At 42.7% G+C, this 17503-nt stretch overlaps 1 protein-coding gene across 2 annotated transcripts in view; it reads left to right on the forward strand.

The window, feature by feature from the left end:
* The first annotated feature begins 9341 nt into the window (after positions 1 to 9341).
* The window catches only part of LIFR (LIF receptor subunit alpha), a 79582-nt gene continuing 71420 nt past the window's right edge, over positions 9342 to 17503 (forward strand). The window contains exon 1 of one of the 2 annotated variants that reach the window (XM_070357622.1): positions 9342 to 9629. The gene's annotated coding sequence lies outside the window, so the exon portion shown is untranslated. Of the gene's footprint in view, positions 9630 to 11474; positions 11532 to 17503 lie in introns of those variants that run through there. The other variant, XM_070357623.1, reaches the window with a different exon arrangement.

Below are 17503 nucleotides of genomic sequence, written 5' to 3' on the forward strand. Positions count from 1 at the left end.
GATCTTCCCAATCCAGGTATCGAACCCAGGTCTCCCGCATTGCAGGCAGATTCTTTACCAGCTGAGCCACATGGGAAGCCCAGTGCAAACAGATGTATTAAAAGAAAAATAAGCAAAGAGAGAGAGAGAGGGAGACAGAGAGACAAAGAAAGGAAGGCCGGGAAGGGGGATTTGTTGACTCATGTGATTGCAAAGTCCAGAGGCTCAGGCTGGTACAGATCCAGGGACTCAAAGAGTGATACTAGAACTTGGTCTCTCTTTACCTCTCTGCCCTTCTCTTCTCTGCATTGACTGCTCTCAGCTAGCCTCCTTTGAAATGGACCACATGGCATGCAGATACCAGAATCGGTTCCAGTCTCTTCAGTCAGCAAACCTAGCTAAAGACAGTATGCCTTCCACAACAATTTTCCCCCACCAAAAACTTTCAAGGAACTGGGCCTAAGGGGCTGATCTGGCTCAAGTCATGGGCCCGGAGGGCTAAGCGTTCTGATTCTGAGTCTCAGTGTATCTGATATGGTATGCTAGAGGCTTCCACAACTCAACTGCTCCGTGCCTCTCTTTCCAACTCCACATTCAGTGATTTCACTTGGTAGCCTGACATTGGCCATGGTGGGAGTATTTATGCCATGGAAACTGGCAAGTACTATAAATCAAGGCTCCTTTTCTTTGGAGAATGAGTTGTTAAATACCCAGGAACACCTCACTTGTCTTATGATCATTTGTAAAGCCAAGGAATGGAAAATGGACCCCCAGAACTGAAAGAGTAAGAATGGTGGGGGAGTGGCTCCCTAACCAGAAATCAGGATACTGTTACTGAAAGATGAGAGAACGAATGTTGGGCAGTGTCCTCTACACTGCATATTATGTTATATTGTATTATCACATGGCATCATATCACATTATATAACTCCTTGCACCCAAACTTCTGTGATTCAGGAGTCCCTTGTTTTCACGAAGCTCTAATTAACTTCCTAACATCTTTGCAAACTAGTGAACCAGACTTTAGAGATAGAACTTAAGAGAACTAAGAAGAAAAACAATATGTAGACCTATTGCGTGTTAGTGGCTGGGAGCGAAAAGTCCACAATTATTTTCTGGTTCACTGTCTCTTGAACAGAAACTAGAAAATATCTAAAGTGAATAAAATGTTGACTTTATGCCAACTGAGATGTATGCATATTTTAAATTTTAGCCAATAAAAAAAGGTTTAAAATCAAAGGAATAACAAATTCCCTATATATATTTTAGGCTAGATAGTGTATGTTAATTTTTAGTACTTTTATGAGCTGTAATTAACCTTGGGCCTTTGAGAAATCAAATGTTAAGGCTTTAAGCATTTAGATATGAACCTCAGTCTAGTTATGTAATATACTCTGTGCTCAGGTTTTCAGTTATGTCTCACTCTTTTCGACCCTTGGACTGTAGCCCACCATGCTCCTCTGTCCACGGGATTTCCCAGGCAAGAATACTGGAGTGGGTTGCCATAACTTCCTCTAAGGGATCTTCCCGACCCAGGGATAGAACCCACATCTCTTACATCTCCTGCATTGGCAGGCGGGTTCTTTACCACTAGCATCACCTGGAAAGCCCAAACAAAGAAACAGAAAACTGCGATGCTGAGTTGCTCAGTCATGTCCGACTCTTTGCGACCCCATGGACTATAGCCCGCCAGGCTCCTCTAGCAGATCTTCCCAACCCAGGGACCAGATCCAGGTCTCCCGCATTGTGGGTAGATTCTTTACCAGCTGAGCCACCAGGGGAAGCCCAAGAATACTGGAATGGGTAGCCTATCCCTTCTCCAGCAGATCTTCCATACCCAGGAATTGAACTTAGCTCCTGCAATGCAGGTGGATTCTTAACCAGCTGAACTACCAGCAAAGTAATTTCTATTAGTTAATACTTAACTAATAGGAAATTAATTACATTCTGTGTTTTGAAAGAGTCTTACAATGCAAATTTCATGAGGATAAGGGCTTTGTTTCGCTCACTGTTGTACCCTTCACATTTGTATGTAGTAAGCGTTCAGTGAGTAAGTGTTGAATATTGAATTTAAAAATCTAAAAATGACAATCAGTTGAGTTGTTCAGTCGTGTCCGAATTTTGCTACCCCATGGACTGCAGCATGCCAGGCTTGCCTGTCCATCACCAACTCCGGGAGCTTGCTCAAACTGATGTCCGTCGAGTCAGTGAAGCCATCCAATCATCTCATTCTCTCTTCATGGATGTCTATTATACTTAAAACTGTATCTGTGAATTACTGATCTTTGTTCTTTAACTGAAATTTCTTATTTTCTAAAGATGGAAACATGTATTGAAAATTCAGGATTCAACACATATAATTATATGGTAATTCTAAGAAACTCCTAACAAACTGCTCTATGTGAAGTAAAAATACCGTTGGCAGGCATAGGTGAAAGCAACACTCTCTCTAAATCCATTGGAAGTATCTGGGGTGCTCCTGGCCATTGGGGTTCTGAGTATAGAGACACTTTCACTTTGAGGAAGTAGTAACCCCAAAGAGGTAGATGCTAGCGTGAAAATCTGATCATGAGGTCTATTGCAATGCAGAGGGGAGAAACTTGGGGATGGTGGGATGGGCTGGGCCCTGTAGACACAGTCCTGCATGAGATGGCAGAATGCAAACAATACCCAGAAGAAATAGCAATTCATCTCTCTCACTGAGTAAGAAAATCTGAAACGGGTATATGAGAGAAAGAGGTCCGTGCCAACAGAGGCAAAGGAGAGGAGCAAACTGGACTCAGGAGAGATGGGAGAACACTCAGAGTGTGGCTTCGGACTGAGAAGGGCTTTGCAAAGCACTGGTTCAAAACGACGGCAGCAGCAACAAACTGGAAGCAGTGCAGGGGTGAGCAGCCAGGCTGGCACTGACAGCGGAATGCAGAGCCCAATAATCAGGTGTGGGTTTTGGAGGCACACTGCAGTGGTTTGAAATAAACTGTTGTCAACATCCATGCAGCCTCGTTTGTAAATGTGAATGACAGCCCTCCTTGAAACTCACTAGGTTGCAGGGAGCATGGAGCAACTCGGTATAACCTGGAACTCTGTAAGCGCTCAATAAATGTTCATTCCTGGTATCTATCAAGTAAGTGTTCTGAACCATACTTTTAGTTAATGTCTTTTAATTTAGAATAATGAAGCTTTAGAATTAGCCTGGAATTCAGACCTTTGTTATTTTCCTTCTTTTGCTATTGAGCTTTGGTTTCGTCATCTGTCAGTGGGACTAATATATATAACACAAAGAAAGTGCCCTGCGCTGAGACTATTCATGCTAACAACTAATTAATACTCATCTCCCAACTTGAGGGTCACATGTACACCTGTTTCTCTTTCCTAGAGTTAAGAAAAAAACATCTAGTGAGACTAGATTAATTGATGTAGTCCATGTTAGGCCTATCAAGGTGGGTAGAACAAAATTCTAAATGCACTTGAGTTTGATTTGGATGATATCTTAATTTCGGCAGTTTTAAGGTTTCTGTCAGCTCTTTAAATGTAAGATTCTGTAATGAAACAAAATAGTCAGAAACTTCAGATTTCTTGGACATGTCACAGAAGAGAATCTGAGAGTTGTGGACTTCTCCTTTGAGAGTGTTGTCCTCACGGAAATCATCAACAGCAACGTCCCTATTGGCCGGAGCTTCCATAGTGATGGCCACTTTTGTTTTCCGATGTGAGACCCAGGCGGTGTACCAGGTGAGGTGCCCAAAGGAAACCCCAGGGACACTGCAGTTATTAAAATTAATTATATAACTGACTCATTATTTTTCGGCTACCTGATGTGTTAGAGACCTTGAGTTAGCTCCGCTGGCAAATGTGTAACCATTAAAAATTCTCCACAGTCAGAAACTGGAAACAAAAACTCACTCTCTTTCGGTTTTAGATTTTTTTGGTCTTGTACAGAACATTGAAGGCTGTGGATTAAGTGCATTAGTTAGAATAATATATCCAAGGATTTAAGGAATTTGGGTCCAATTTCGAACCACTCCACTACCTCTGGCTTGACCTCAGCTCAATTCCTTAATCTTTTGGCTTCTTTCTCCATCTGTGCAAGATGCCTCTGGCAACACACTGAGTGCAGTAACTGTAGGAACAAATTAAATAATGGGCTTAATATCACCACCAGGATTGGAGTAAATAGCTCTTTTGCTGGATCCATTAGCTCAACTGAGAGTAACAGCACAGGATTCTGGGTCTATGATGGACTATACGGAATAGCATCGCGTCAATTTGAAATGTCCTGCTTTGCCCCTCAATGACTCTAGACAACAGATAAAGAATATTGGGAAAGAAAGAGACAAGCAAGGACAGAGGAGAGAGCTTGGTAAGTCAAAAAGAAGAGCTACAAGTTGAAGGGATGGAGGACCAAAAGATAAGATGCGTGGTATGATTGGAGACAGAAGCAGAAATGAGAAGACGGAAGAGGCAGGGACAAAAACAAGAAAATGAGGGCGATGAAGGCAAGGCTTTGAAGTGAAGTTTCAGACAGTAGTTCTGAAATTGGTACCTGGCCGGAGGTAAGGAGATTGCAGCAGAGCAGAGCACGGCAGTGGGGCAGGGTTCATTCCAGGTGAGGCTTTGCTGCTGGTGCTGTCTTCAGTGGCTCCTTCTACATTCCTGGTATCCCAGCCCTAGGCTCTGGTTCAGGGTAACCTCAACAACTTAAGACGCTTAACCTCTCAGAAGTATGAGTTTTAATAGGATTCTTGAGATGACAGATCTTGTGCTCAGTCGCTTCAGTGGTGTCCGACTCTTTTTGACCCCACTGACTGGGGCCCACCAGGCTTCTCTGACCATGGGATTCTCCAAGCAATAATACTGGAGTGGGGTGCCATGCCCTCCTCCAGGGGATCATCCCTATGTAGGGATTGAACCTGTGGCTCTTGGGGGTCCTGCACTGCAGGCAGAATCTTTACCACTGAGCCATCTGGGAAGCCTGGGTTTACCAGGGAATTAACTAAATGTTAGTCTGTTGGTGGAAAGGACCCTCAAATCAATTTCTAAGCTTTACTCACTGAGGATAACAGCATTTATAACCACCCAACTACCACAGGTAGTCCCAAAGAGACTCATCTACTTGCTTTGATTGATTTAAAAGTGATGGTAGATGTGGTTATAAGGATACAGTTTGTAGCTAATATTCATTGCTTACTTTGTGTCAGTAGTATACTCCATGCAGTCTTCCAAAAGGGATCTGAGGTGATTTACCATAATAGACATTATAAGAGAGCAGGAAAAATTATACACACACACCTTGTCTGAGGAAAACTGCAGTGTGTTCAACACAGTGCAATAAGAGGCTTTATAGAAATTCATTCGTCTTCTCTGCCACCTTCGGATAGGTATGTTAAATAAGCCCTTTTCATAAAGAAACTGGGGAAACCAACATTTATTATGTCCTTGGTTTGCTTCACGGGGCAGTATTAAAAAACAAGAAAATAACCCTGTATGAGTCTCTCCACTTATGACAATAGCAATTTCAAAGGTTTCTACCAGGAAAAAAAAAAAAATATATATATATATATATATATATATATATATCGGCTCTGCCTGCCATCAAAGGATGGCTGAAACCATTGAAGTGGATTGAAGTGTCCTGTTAACTTAAGATTCTGGAATATCCATCATATAAGGACCCTTATGACAAATTTCTCTCCCAGCGTGAGCCAGGAAAGACTTTCTCCAAAATAAACTCTACTTTGCCATTCCTTGCACTTAACAATAAGAGTTACAAAAATCTTCATTTCCTTACTTCATTTGGCTGTGAGGAAGCCTGGAGCTAAATTTTGTGCTCAAATGCTATTGTTTGTCTTAGCCAGAAGTTTTTTTTTTTTCTTTAAAAAAAAAAAATTTTTGTTTTTCATTGTAAACCACCTGAAGTCTCCTTGGAAGAAGACTTTGGTAAAAATAAGCAAAGACAACATACAGTCTTGTTGGGGCCATACTGAGGATATAAACTACAATAGTTTACATAACACCCCCAAAATCTATTTGAAAGAGAATATTTTAAACAGAATCCCAGGAAGATAATATCTTTCATGGTGTTTATTGCATTTTTCATGCCCCTCACACCACATTTCAAACTACTTTGGTTACTCAGAACATAACATGGAGAGAAAATTAGCTGACTATTCTAATGTATCTTCTTGTCATATATCTAATTAAAGTTTTGTACCTTGTCCAAAACTACTTTCTAAAATAAACCAATTTAAGTCTACATTTATCAGTCAGGCTTAAAATGAAGAATGGCTTCACTCATTTCAACTATTCTCTGGCTAATAACTATGCTTAATTTGTAGTTTTATTTGGTTCCAAAATTTCTTCCAGAAAGAAAGCCGTATCTTGTCCCACTGATTGATAACAGCACACGTGTTAGATCACACATCCCAAGAAGCCTGCATGTGAGCCAAGATATGAGTAATTTAATAACAAAACCCCATCATCTCACATTTGCTGCTTTTGTGAGTGATGGATCCCTTCAAAGAACAATGCCTTTCATTTCCAAAATTTTCATTACAGGTGTGGTGATGATTTTTATTTCACTTAAAGATTATTTTTATGTTTAAACATTTCAAATGAAATCTTATTTATGAAAAAAAAAGAAAGAAATGAACAAAATAGAAAAGCCGGGAGAATAGCTAGAAAGAACATAAATCTTGGGCATAAAATAATTAACAAGGAAATTAATTATAGCTACCCAAGAAGTACTTTATGTTCAACATTTTGCTGCTTTATGCCCTTTCAATTTTAGCTTATTATATACCTTGCCTTCTTGCTTCTAATTATGTAGTCATTTCCATCTCCTTCTTTATTTGTTCAACACAAACATTAAATAGGAACTACTGTCAGACTCTTCATATTATACAACATAAGCATCAAAAAAACAAATTTTATGTTTTGATATCTATTTTGCAATATCTGTTTTTTTGTTTACAAACTTTATTATTATATAAAATAGTATTTACAGAACAGACTTGTCATGACAAGGGAAATAACAGTATCAATCCGTGGCACTTTAAATTAAGTTAAATTCCTTTAAGAATCGAAAGAGGTTAATCCACCTTTTATACAATCATTAAGGAAAATTTCCTACTATCAACTCAGCAGGACCAGATCAAGTGCTGCAAAAACTGAGTTTCTGGTCGTAATCAGAAAATTGCTAAGATATTTTTAAAGCCCCTGCTTTCCTATGGAAATATAAAATCTACTTTTTCTCATGAAAAGTGTGTGTAACATGGCTCTTCAAACCAGACCTCAGTATGGTGTGGGTCCTTGGGTGCTCCTTGAAAACTGTGGCAAGTTCCTGAGCTCCCCAACTTGTGATAGGGGAGTGTGCACTGGAGGCAAGTTTCTGAATCTAATTAAATCTTTAAGGCATTGTTCCAGCCCCACATCCAAGTCCCTGGCAGGAGACAAGGCAATACATTCACATGGCCGTGTTTTTGTACAATTGGCAAAAGTAAGATATTTTAACCACCATCAGCTGAGACTGAGATCTCTTTTCCTTTCAGTTTTCCCTTTGTCACTTTCCCTCGGGTTGGGTGGTGCTGGAGCAGCTTGGGTGTGCTGTATTGTTTTGTTTTTCCTTTTCCTTTGGGAGGACCACCCAAATTGCATAAATTTCTCATAAAATCTGCATCAACACACCCCTATGTGTGATACAGTACCTGTTTTACAGGTATGTTGTGCAGGTTAAAAGAGCTGACGGATGGCGCCAGGCACAGAGTGTATCCAATAGTTGCTAGGCATTATTATTCCCCCAAGAGTTTCAAAGTCTAAGTAATAGAAGTAAGCATTCTACGTAATATGCTTAAAAACTATGATTTTTTCCCACAAAAGGAATTTCTCCAACTCATGTAGGGGCTACATCACAATTTTCTTAGACTCTAGGCACTTGAGCCTCTTTGTTGAACCCCTTCATCCATTAAACTCTTTTTAAATGAGATAAATGTCCCAAACCACCAAGGACTCAAGAACCAGGGTAACACAAAAAGCAGCATCTTAAACAGGGGTTCAGGTACACATACTGGAAGCCTGTTTTGCAAACAAGGTCTCAGAGATAATAGGAAGCATTAGTTTTGGCGTTTAAAATACATATGAATGAAGCTGGCCGTTAGAACACAAGTGGGGTCCAAGTCTTACCGTGAAACACACACTCATTTAGGGAGACTACATTTCCGTGTACCTGATGGTGTTTTTGTGCCCATTCTAGTTACATTATCAACAGGGAAATATTGCCTCAGAAAATAAGGTTCTTTTTGCCAATTTAGAAATTGCTTTGGAATTTCATCCCAAAGGTCTCTTATAAAAACACGTCGGCCTTTGTGCTGGTGCATCAAATAAATCACAAATGAAACAAACAAGCTGGCTTCCTATGAAGGTGTGTCTGCAGAGCCCTGGGACTCTGCGTGCCAGGGGCTCCATCTGGCACATTTCTGAACTTTGCAAATTAATTGTGCTGAAGAGAACATCATCAAACGTGTCCGGCATAGAGGGTAAACATCTTCAAACCATGATTCTGCGCCATCAAACGCTCTCCAGCTAATTACATTTGGTGCTCTACTCTGGACGAAAACCGAGGCCAAGTGAAACTGCGGAAATGGGAACAATGCAAGGAGGAAAAATCTCACCCCATTAAGAGATCCGTTTTTTCTCCGCACAAATAAGCCCACCACGCCTTGGAGGCAAGACTAGATGACTCCGAATGCCCCCGCAGGCCCTCTCCGGCTGAGCGAGCCCTGCGTGGGCAGGAGGAAAGTGCCCGGAGTGGCAGCGCCCCAGCCCAGGGAGCATTATAAGTTATTCATACAATCTAAGCAATCGCTCCCCGTGTCGTTCCCGCCCGCCCCCAACCATTCGCGCCCCGGCATAGAGGCTAGTTTTCGAGTCTATTTACAGAAGAAGCTAAAACACGGCCGCAGGTCGTTCTCTCCTCCACGCAATGTTTGCAATGCGCTTTGACAGCGTCTCGGGAGCCTCTCTCCTTGCAGGGCCGCCGCGCGCTAGGCCGGCCTTCCCGACCATTTGCACAGGCCAGGCCGCTCCTCTCCCCGACTCTTCCGTGACCTTCCGAGATGGGCCTCGCGACGGGACTCTCCGCGGAAGCACCACCCTCGGCGCTGGAGCCCCGCGCGCGGCCGCTCTCCTCCGGCTCCAGGGGGCGGCCCCGCGAAAAGCGCCGGACGCGCGCGGCCCCGCCGAGGGGCGACGGCGGGGGCGCGCGGGCGGCTTCCGGCGGGGGTGCGCGGGGCGGGGCCGGGGGCGGGGCCGGGACCCGGGTAGCGGCGCCCCCCGCCGAGCGGCGTGCAGGCACCGCCCCCGCGCGCCGCAGTCGGGGCTGGAGCGTCTCGCCAGTAGTGGTGGCCGTTACTGTTGCCTCCGCGCGTCTGTGGCGGCGGCGGCTTCTCCCGGAGCTCGCGGAGGGCAGCGGGCCGCCCCTCGTCCGCGGCCGCCTGCAGCAGCCCTGCTCTGGGACTGGGGGAGGCGAGACGGCGGAGGCGGCGGGTGGTGCCCGGCCCCCCTCCTCTACGCCTCCAGCCCACGGGCGACTGCGAACTCCGGGCAGCCCCCGGGCGGCGGCCGAGGATGGCTAGATAGCGGCGCGCAAGCGGCCCGTGAGTACTGGGAGCGGGTGGGCGCGGCGCGAGGCGTGGGGAGTGGGAGCCGCGGACCCCGGAGCCGGGTCCCCTGGGCGCATCGTCGCCGGCGCCGGGCGGCCGGCGCGGGGCTGGGGGCAGCGCTCCGGCCGGCTTTGGCCCCGGGGTCCGGGAGCGCCTGAGAGGAGTGACCCGGGCGGGGGATGGGGCGCACCAGGTCTCGCCGCTCTCCGCGCCCTTGGGCCACCCGGGCTCCCGGAGGACGCCGACTCCCCGGCCGCGAACTTCTGCCGCACGTAGGGCAGTAAGTTCTGAGGCCACAGGCTACCTGGGGGATGGGAAGGAGCTTTAATTTTTATTTTTCTTCAGTGATGTAATCAGCCAAGTGACCCCCGTGCCTCATGTCTTCATTAAAGCTAGTTCGCTGTCCCTTCTGTATTCATGCTGTATTTGATTTACCTTTATTTTATGTGCTTGTATCCGAAGGTGCTATACTGATTGAATCCACAGTTTAAGGAGTTGACCATCAAACTTAGGCTTCATAATAGATTCCAGTTTTAAATGCATCGTTTCAAAAGACAGAGCTGGAATCATAAGTTCTGACCGACAGAAAATTCTGCACTTCACATGTTTTGAATTTACACCTTGAATAATGTGATTCTGGTCTCCACCTTCTGCATCCCCACCTTTGGCTACCAAAAATATATGAGGTGTTTTATTTGCGGTTGGGTGCCTCTGTGCTCCTTTTTGTATGGTGTGTTATTGCGCTCAAATATTGATATAGCGTATATGCTGCTACTGAATAGCATTTGTATGGAAATGAATTTCTCTGCATTTTTTAATGTGTTCATTTAAGATACGTTTTTTGACAGAAACGTTTCAGTTTAAAGTTTGCCTTCTGATTTGTTTGTTTTCAGTGTCGGATTTGTATTTAATTAAAAAAAATTTGCTTGGAGTAAAATGAAGTGACTTAGTAGTATCATTTAGTCAGGGGTCCAAAAATGATTCCTAAATTAAATTTGAAGCAAATTCCCCTTCCTAGAAAAGTGAAAGCATTTGTTTAGTGCAAATGATGCTTGTCCCTTCCCTTAAATGCTGATTTTGCCACAGATCTGAAATCACATTTCACTAATATCAGAGGGTTCCTTGTCTTAGCCTGGCAGGGGAAAGGAAACCTAAGTATAGAGTATGTTTTTAAAAACACTGTCTTCTTACTTGTTTCATAGGTTGACTTTCTGTTTTATAGCCAAGGGGAAACTGTTGATTTGGAGACTTCATTAGGTAGTTACAAGCTCGATTTAAATTTCCCTTCCAAGAATTGAATTGAGGTTTATTTGCTTTGTAATAGGTGAGATCACAAGCTCGCCTCTCTAATTGCTGGTGACTTGGATTCTTTTCTGGGAAATAAGGATCAGGAACTTTGATGTCAAAGAGAACAAACTTATGTGATTTTTGAAATCTTCCGCTTATTGATGGTCATTGTTCAATAATATGTTGGCAATGATATAAATTATTACAACATTAAAATTTATCAGCATTATTTGTGGGACCAGCTGCCTATGCACCCTCTGGAAGATTCAGCATGTATAAAAAGCTATGGAGTAAAAAGTGTATATCCTCTCCCCACCCCCCACCCCCCACTGCACCCTGTTCTCCCCAGGACCCTGTGTATATCTTTCCAGATAAAGCGTATGCTAGTATAAACATTTTGTATGTGTTCTTTTTATTTGTCTTTCCACAATTGAGGACACATTGTATATTCTGTTCTGCACCAGCTCCCCGCCCTCCCCTTCCCTCCCGGCACAGTACTAAATCTTGGCAGTCTCTACATCAGTACCTAAGAGCTGTCTCATTCTCCAACAGCTGCAGAGTACTCCATTAACGATGAGCCATCATTTATTTAACCTCTTCTTTATTGAGGTATGTGTAGTATTTCTACTATTTTGCTATAGAACTGTTGTAAAACATTAGTTCTGAGGTTTTTAAGTGAATTTCAATTATTCCCAAAGGCAGTGGTAACTTATTTCTTTGCATCATGTTCCAGGAAATGAATGCCCCTTCTCTCCAGTGTACACTCTTTCCTTTTATATAATTTCAAAGTGATCCATAAGGGTCTCTGGTGTCTTTGTGGTGAAGCATGAGACACCAGGGCCAGTTACTAAGGTGATATTCCTTGATTAACACCTTAGCTCTTTGTCTCAACAAAAGAAATAGAAGAGCAGATATAAAATTTTAAGAATAATCTGTAAGAAAAATTCTTAGGAGTTTAAATATTTTGAACATAGAGAAGAGACTCATACCTTTGGTTAGGTTGGAGATAAAGGCAGGTTGTGTTTCGTAAAACTTGTTTGCCATTAGGCACCGACACCCCTGCCTTCTGCAAATGATCACTGGTATCTCTGTTGCTATAATATGTTTATAGATTGTACACTTTGGGAGAAGGTTACTCATTACTCCTAAGGAGGAGTATGCTTTTAGAAAATATTTGGCCCTTTTAAATTAAAAATTGAGGTCTTTTAGAGTGCTTTTAAAACAATAAATTGTAGAAGTAAGACTAATGCTAGCTAGCAGTTGAGCCAAATACATTATAAAATTTGAGTATTATTCAGTGTTAGCTTTATATTTCCATTATGCTTATTTTTGAAAGTGTTTTTAGAGCTAATGTAAGAAACTATAATAATCCTTTTTTTAAATAACCAAGGAAACCTTTTCATGTTTAAGGTGTTTTGTTTTTCCTTTGTTATTTAGTACCTGTCATTGTACAAAACTGCTAATATTGGCTGTATTTGCTCTTCTTAAATAAGTATTTACTGAGCATGTGTTACATCCCAGGCAACTTTCTAGAGACTAAGAATGTAGCAATGCACAGGACAGAGACCCCATTCTAATGAGTTCACCTCTTAGTGAGGGAGATGGATAAAAACCAGAGAAGCAATAAAGACAATAAGGTCAGAGTGAGACATGCTGGAGAAGTGATAAAATAGGGTTGCTGGGATAAAGAGAGGCAGGGTGGGGCTGCTGTTTTAGACTGAGCAGCTCTGGAAGCCTCTCTGAGGTGAAGAAATTTAAACTGAGAGTTGAATGTGTTCTTGGAGATCTGGAGGAGTGGTGGCTCAGGCAGAGGGCATGACATACGCAGAGGGCATGGCTTGTGCAAAGGCCAGGCGGTAGGACCGAGCCTCGCACACCAGAGGAACAGACGGCCGCCAGTGTGGCTGGAGTTTCTGATCAAAAAGTGGCTGGAGAGAGCAGGTGCTGGGATGGATGTCCTGGGCATTTGCAAATGGCAAGGAAGGTTCAATGACGTGGGAGGGAGACCTTGGATGGTGGGGTTCCTCCACCTGCTGGAAGCTCCAGGAGGGCAGTTGTGGATCTGCTGCTGCTTCATTGCTTAGCCTGGGTCATAATGTGCTGTGAATATTTAGAGAGTTAACTAATAATCAGTTTAAAAAATAATCTTGTCTGGTTTTTCTCAAAATACTTAGATTTGGGAGTCTTTGAGCTGAGTTTTCTCTATCTTGGCTGTGGCCCTTGACATTACCAGATCCATCCCACTGTTAAAGCATCTTCTCAGATTGTTGCTTTAAGTGAGTTGCATTTTGTTTCTGTTCCCTGAAATTAAATTATGAAGCCTTAAAAATGTGCCTAATTTTCCAGGACATTATAGTGATTTCTGAGTACTTGAGACAGAAGTTCCATCTTTGATTTCAGTGTATTAGCCCTTTGCTTAAGTGTAAAAATTTCAGAGAGGCCTTTTTTAGTATAGTGAATGTTTGAATTCTTTGGGGGCAGATTACAGACTAATGAGCCCATAAAATATATGTGCTTTATGCAGGTACTTTTATTCTCACAGGAAGAATGTGTGCCTGTTCTATTTTAGGGAGTATCAGGAACTGTGGTATTTCCTCTTCCCAACTTCTAATCTGTTTGTCATTCTAAATATATGTTCCTTTAGATTAATTGAAATCTTGGGAATTGAGTGTTGTGCCAAGCAATTGTTGTAGGCGCCTAATTAGAATCTGTTGTCTTTTTCTTAACTGTGACTTTTGAGGTCCTGTCCAACATCAGGAGCTGGGATCTTGCAGAATGAGGGGATTTGATATTTTTATTTCCTGTTCTATTTAGTTGATACCTGAACCCAATAAGCTGCTCCCATGTAAGATAATTGTATCTTCCAGCATTCTCTCATAAGCTCTGGGCACATGCTATGTGAAGGATGGATTCTGTGACTCTGAAATCTTAAATCAAGTTCCTTTTGTCTTTTGTCAGTCTCCTTGCAGCAAAAACCCTTCAGGCAAACTAACAGACGCCCGTAAGCATCTGTTTTATAGGTCACTGGAACACGTACAGGCCTAGGTGCTCGAGTCAAAGTGCAGTCACCTTTACATTTCCTTTGTGGACTTTAGAGATGCAGGACTTGAGGTTGACTTTACATTGTCCACAACTGACAACACATACATTCTTACCGTCCTGGCTGCTCCTGTTTGCTTCTGTGGGCAGACGTTGTGTATATCAGTTACTGTTTTATGCTTTTATGTTGGAAGTTGAAGAAAACCTTTTAGTAGGTGAGTTTTTCACGTACTTTTGCAGAAATGTGAGAAAACCTTGCCTCTACGCATTCTTCTGGTTTGTAGGGCAGGTACAGAGGAAGACTTGAAATCACATACCCAAAGCTGAGAATCTGCACCTCTATTATTAAGTGGTAGTATCCTGAAAGACTACAGAAAGGTGCTAATGCTTATAGAAAGTGTGTGGTTCTTCTCTAAGGGTGACTTGGGATACTGAGGCCCCTTGCCTTCCTCTCACAGCTCGCAGAAACAGGCTTCTCCAAGGAGACCCTGGATTGGAGGACAGTTGAAATGGTGGTGGTGGGAGCATGTGGTGGAAAATATCAAGTGGTGGCAGAAGGCATGCCCCCATTTCTCCTGTTAGAAATGCTGGAGGGGCCGTGAGTTGCAGACATTCTGTAGACAGAATGTGCCTGTGACTTGGGGGTGAGAGTAAGCTGGAGCGAGGTGAGAGTCCACCACCACAACCCCAGTGCTGCAGCTGCCAGCACGCCACCTTAAAGCTGGGTGCCAGCCTTCCCAGCCACAGGCCTGGAGACCAGCCGCCACACCACTGTCTCCTGTTTCACGTTTCACGGTGTAGTATTTATAGTGCAGTGCCAAAGCGAAGGACACAAGAACGTTTTAGGATCCTTTTCAGAGAAACAGTTAAATTGGGAGCATAAATCTTCATCTGAGTGAAACCTGATCCTGTATTATCCCTTGAAGTTACCTGGATCACCAGAGTTTTACTCTAGATGTAAAATTTGGGAGGAAGGGACTGAGAGCCTGGTTCGGATTTCTAAGGAAGGACTATATGTAGTCCTATATATAGCTTAAAATGCAGAGTACTGACAGCAGTAGGAGCTTAAGCATTCAAACAAAACCAAAGAAGGTACAGAATTTAAGAGCCAGAAAGGGCCTTGGATCTTCTGGTCAACTGTAAGTTTACTACTAAAGAAACCAAGCCGCAGAGGTGTTTTCATTTGCCTAAGAATCCAGTAGTTCCAGACTGGCATTGTAACTATGATTTGCTAATTCCTAACTGCAGGGCTCTGTGCTCCACTCTGGAATAGCAGGGGATCCGTGGGGTTCACAGCTGTGTCTCCATAGAACAGTACCCAGCCCACAGTAGACATTCAGATATTTATTGACTAAGTGAATATGTAGGAATTTTGAGAACTTAAGATTGCACCTTAACTATAAGATAGTACTTATAAAATTTGAAAGAATATGCAGTAATTGTGAGTTTCTTTTCTTGTAAACATTAGAGCATGTTACTATTAGAGCCCAACAGTGAAGCCTGATATTAACCAGGTGGGCAGACAAAGATGTGGAGTCCTACTAGCTTGGCACTTTTCAGAGCCCAGTGTCACTAGATTTTTTTTACCATTCATTCTGTTCATTCTGCTGGGATCTGCTGTCAAAGTTTTGTATTTTGTATTTGAAAACATGTATACTGTAAAATCCAACATTTATTTTCCACATTGTTTGCTATTTTTCTCGATATGTTTTATCAATAGTTTCACTGTTTTTAAAACTTAGAGCCGTATAGAGATTTGACTGTTCAAAAACAAATCTTGCTAACTATTGGGTTTGGGGGATTGTCACTTTCGAATGCTGCTGGTGGGTATTTTCAATTGTTACAACTTTCCAGGAGGGTAATTTTGCATTACTCATCGAAAGCCTCAAAAATGTGCCATGTCCCTTAGTCAGGCATTTCCACCACTAGGAATTTAAACTAAGGGAAAAAAAAATAAAGCCTGTGTATGGAGACCAATCTATAGCAGTGGTTCTCGCCTACATAGGCATGTGGGCCCCGTGTTCCTGTCAGCCGCTTTCTCCTGGCACAGTGATTCTTCCTTGATGGGAAGCCCACGTCGTGGGGTATCTCAAAATTGGGCAGGGGAGTTCTCTCCCAAATTAGGAAAAAACCTCATCTCCAAATTCTGGTGACCTCCATGAAAAGTACACCAAAAAACCCAACCTCTAATTTGCAAAAATGATTTTTGCAGCTTTGTTTATGTTAGTTATAAACTAGAAACAACTTAAACGCTCAATAATAGGGATATTGATTACATAAATTGTGACATACACCTATAATGGAAAACCCTTTCTTCATTGACACTGAGGTAGGGAAGTATTTATTGATGTAGAAAGATATTCTGAGTTTGTAAACTGAAAAAACAAACTTGCAAAACAGTATGTGAAACTTGATCTAGGAGTGGTTTTTTTGGTCTTGGAGAAAGAGGCAGAGAGAGAGCTCAAGCAAGCGAATCAGAGCCTCAGTTTTCTACCTGTTATGTAGGAAAATGCCGGGGAGACTATACACCAAATGCTTTGTGTTTTGTGTTGAAAGTACAGGTGACTACTATTTTTAGAGTCTAGCAGGCTACAGTCCATAGGGGTCGCCAAAGAGTCAGACAAGACTTAACGACTAAACAACAACCATTCTTGGTTTCCTGGATATCCAACATTTAAAGCATATTTTGTAGTGAAGGGAATGAGAACAGATTCCCTTTTTGATCTACTGGTTGTATGAACTTGAGCACTTTCTGTGTCTGATTTCTTACCTGTAAAAGGGAATAATAATATCCAGCTCATGGTGCCCACAGCTAGTATGTGTTAGGTAAATGCTACCTTGGCTTCACAATTCTGTTATGGTTAAGGCCAGTATTCCTACTAAGACAGATTTCTAAGCAGAATAACTTATATCAACTCTTGTAAGAAGCATTTTAAGGCATTCTGATGAAATATTTCATTGCTTCCGGTCACTGGGAAATACTTTGTTGAGTTATTATTTACTTTAAAACTGCAGTGCTTTCCATTGCCAAGAGATTTTATTTTGAGTCAAAAGCTTTTTTTTCCCCTTTTGTTATCGACTTTAACAATCCTGTATGATAAGTTCTTGAATGTCAGGGTCCAATCTCTTTTACTCATAGAGTTTTTAAAATGAAATGTGATTCATTCATTCAGCAACTGTTGAGGGCTTTTTCCCCCCAGTCAGTGGGTAGGCATCAAATAGGCAGCAGTGCCCAGGGCAGACACGCCCACACTACTTGGATGCCATGGAAAGTGACCAGGGCAGTCCAAGGCCAGGAGGCATACCTACTCAGTAAACCTGTGTTACCACGGCTGACAGTCAAGTGGGCCTCATTTCCTCTCCTGCAATTTTGAAAGAAACTGTGTTGTGATGTTACTTTTCAGTGAACACAGCCATGGCCTCCTGCTTGATCCACCAGGTACATGAGGTGCTGACTGGGTTATTTCACCTTGACAGTCTCTGATGATTTAGTGATGACTTGTGTTACACATCTGTTAGAATATCCTGGGCTAACAGTCTTA

This window comes from Bos mutus, chromosome 20, assembly GCF_027580195.1.
Source record: "Bos mutus isolate GX-2022 chromosome 20, NWIPB_WYAK_1.1, whole genome shotgun sequence".
In the NCBI taxonomy this organism is placed as follows: domain Eukaryota; kingdom Metazoa; phylum Chordata; class Mammalia; order Artiodactyla; family Bovidae; genus Bos; species Bos mutus.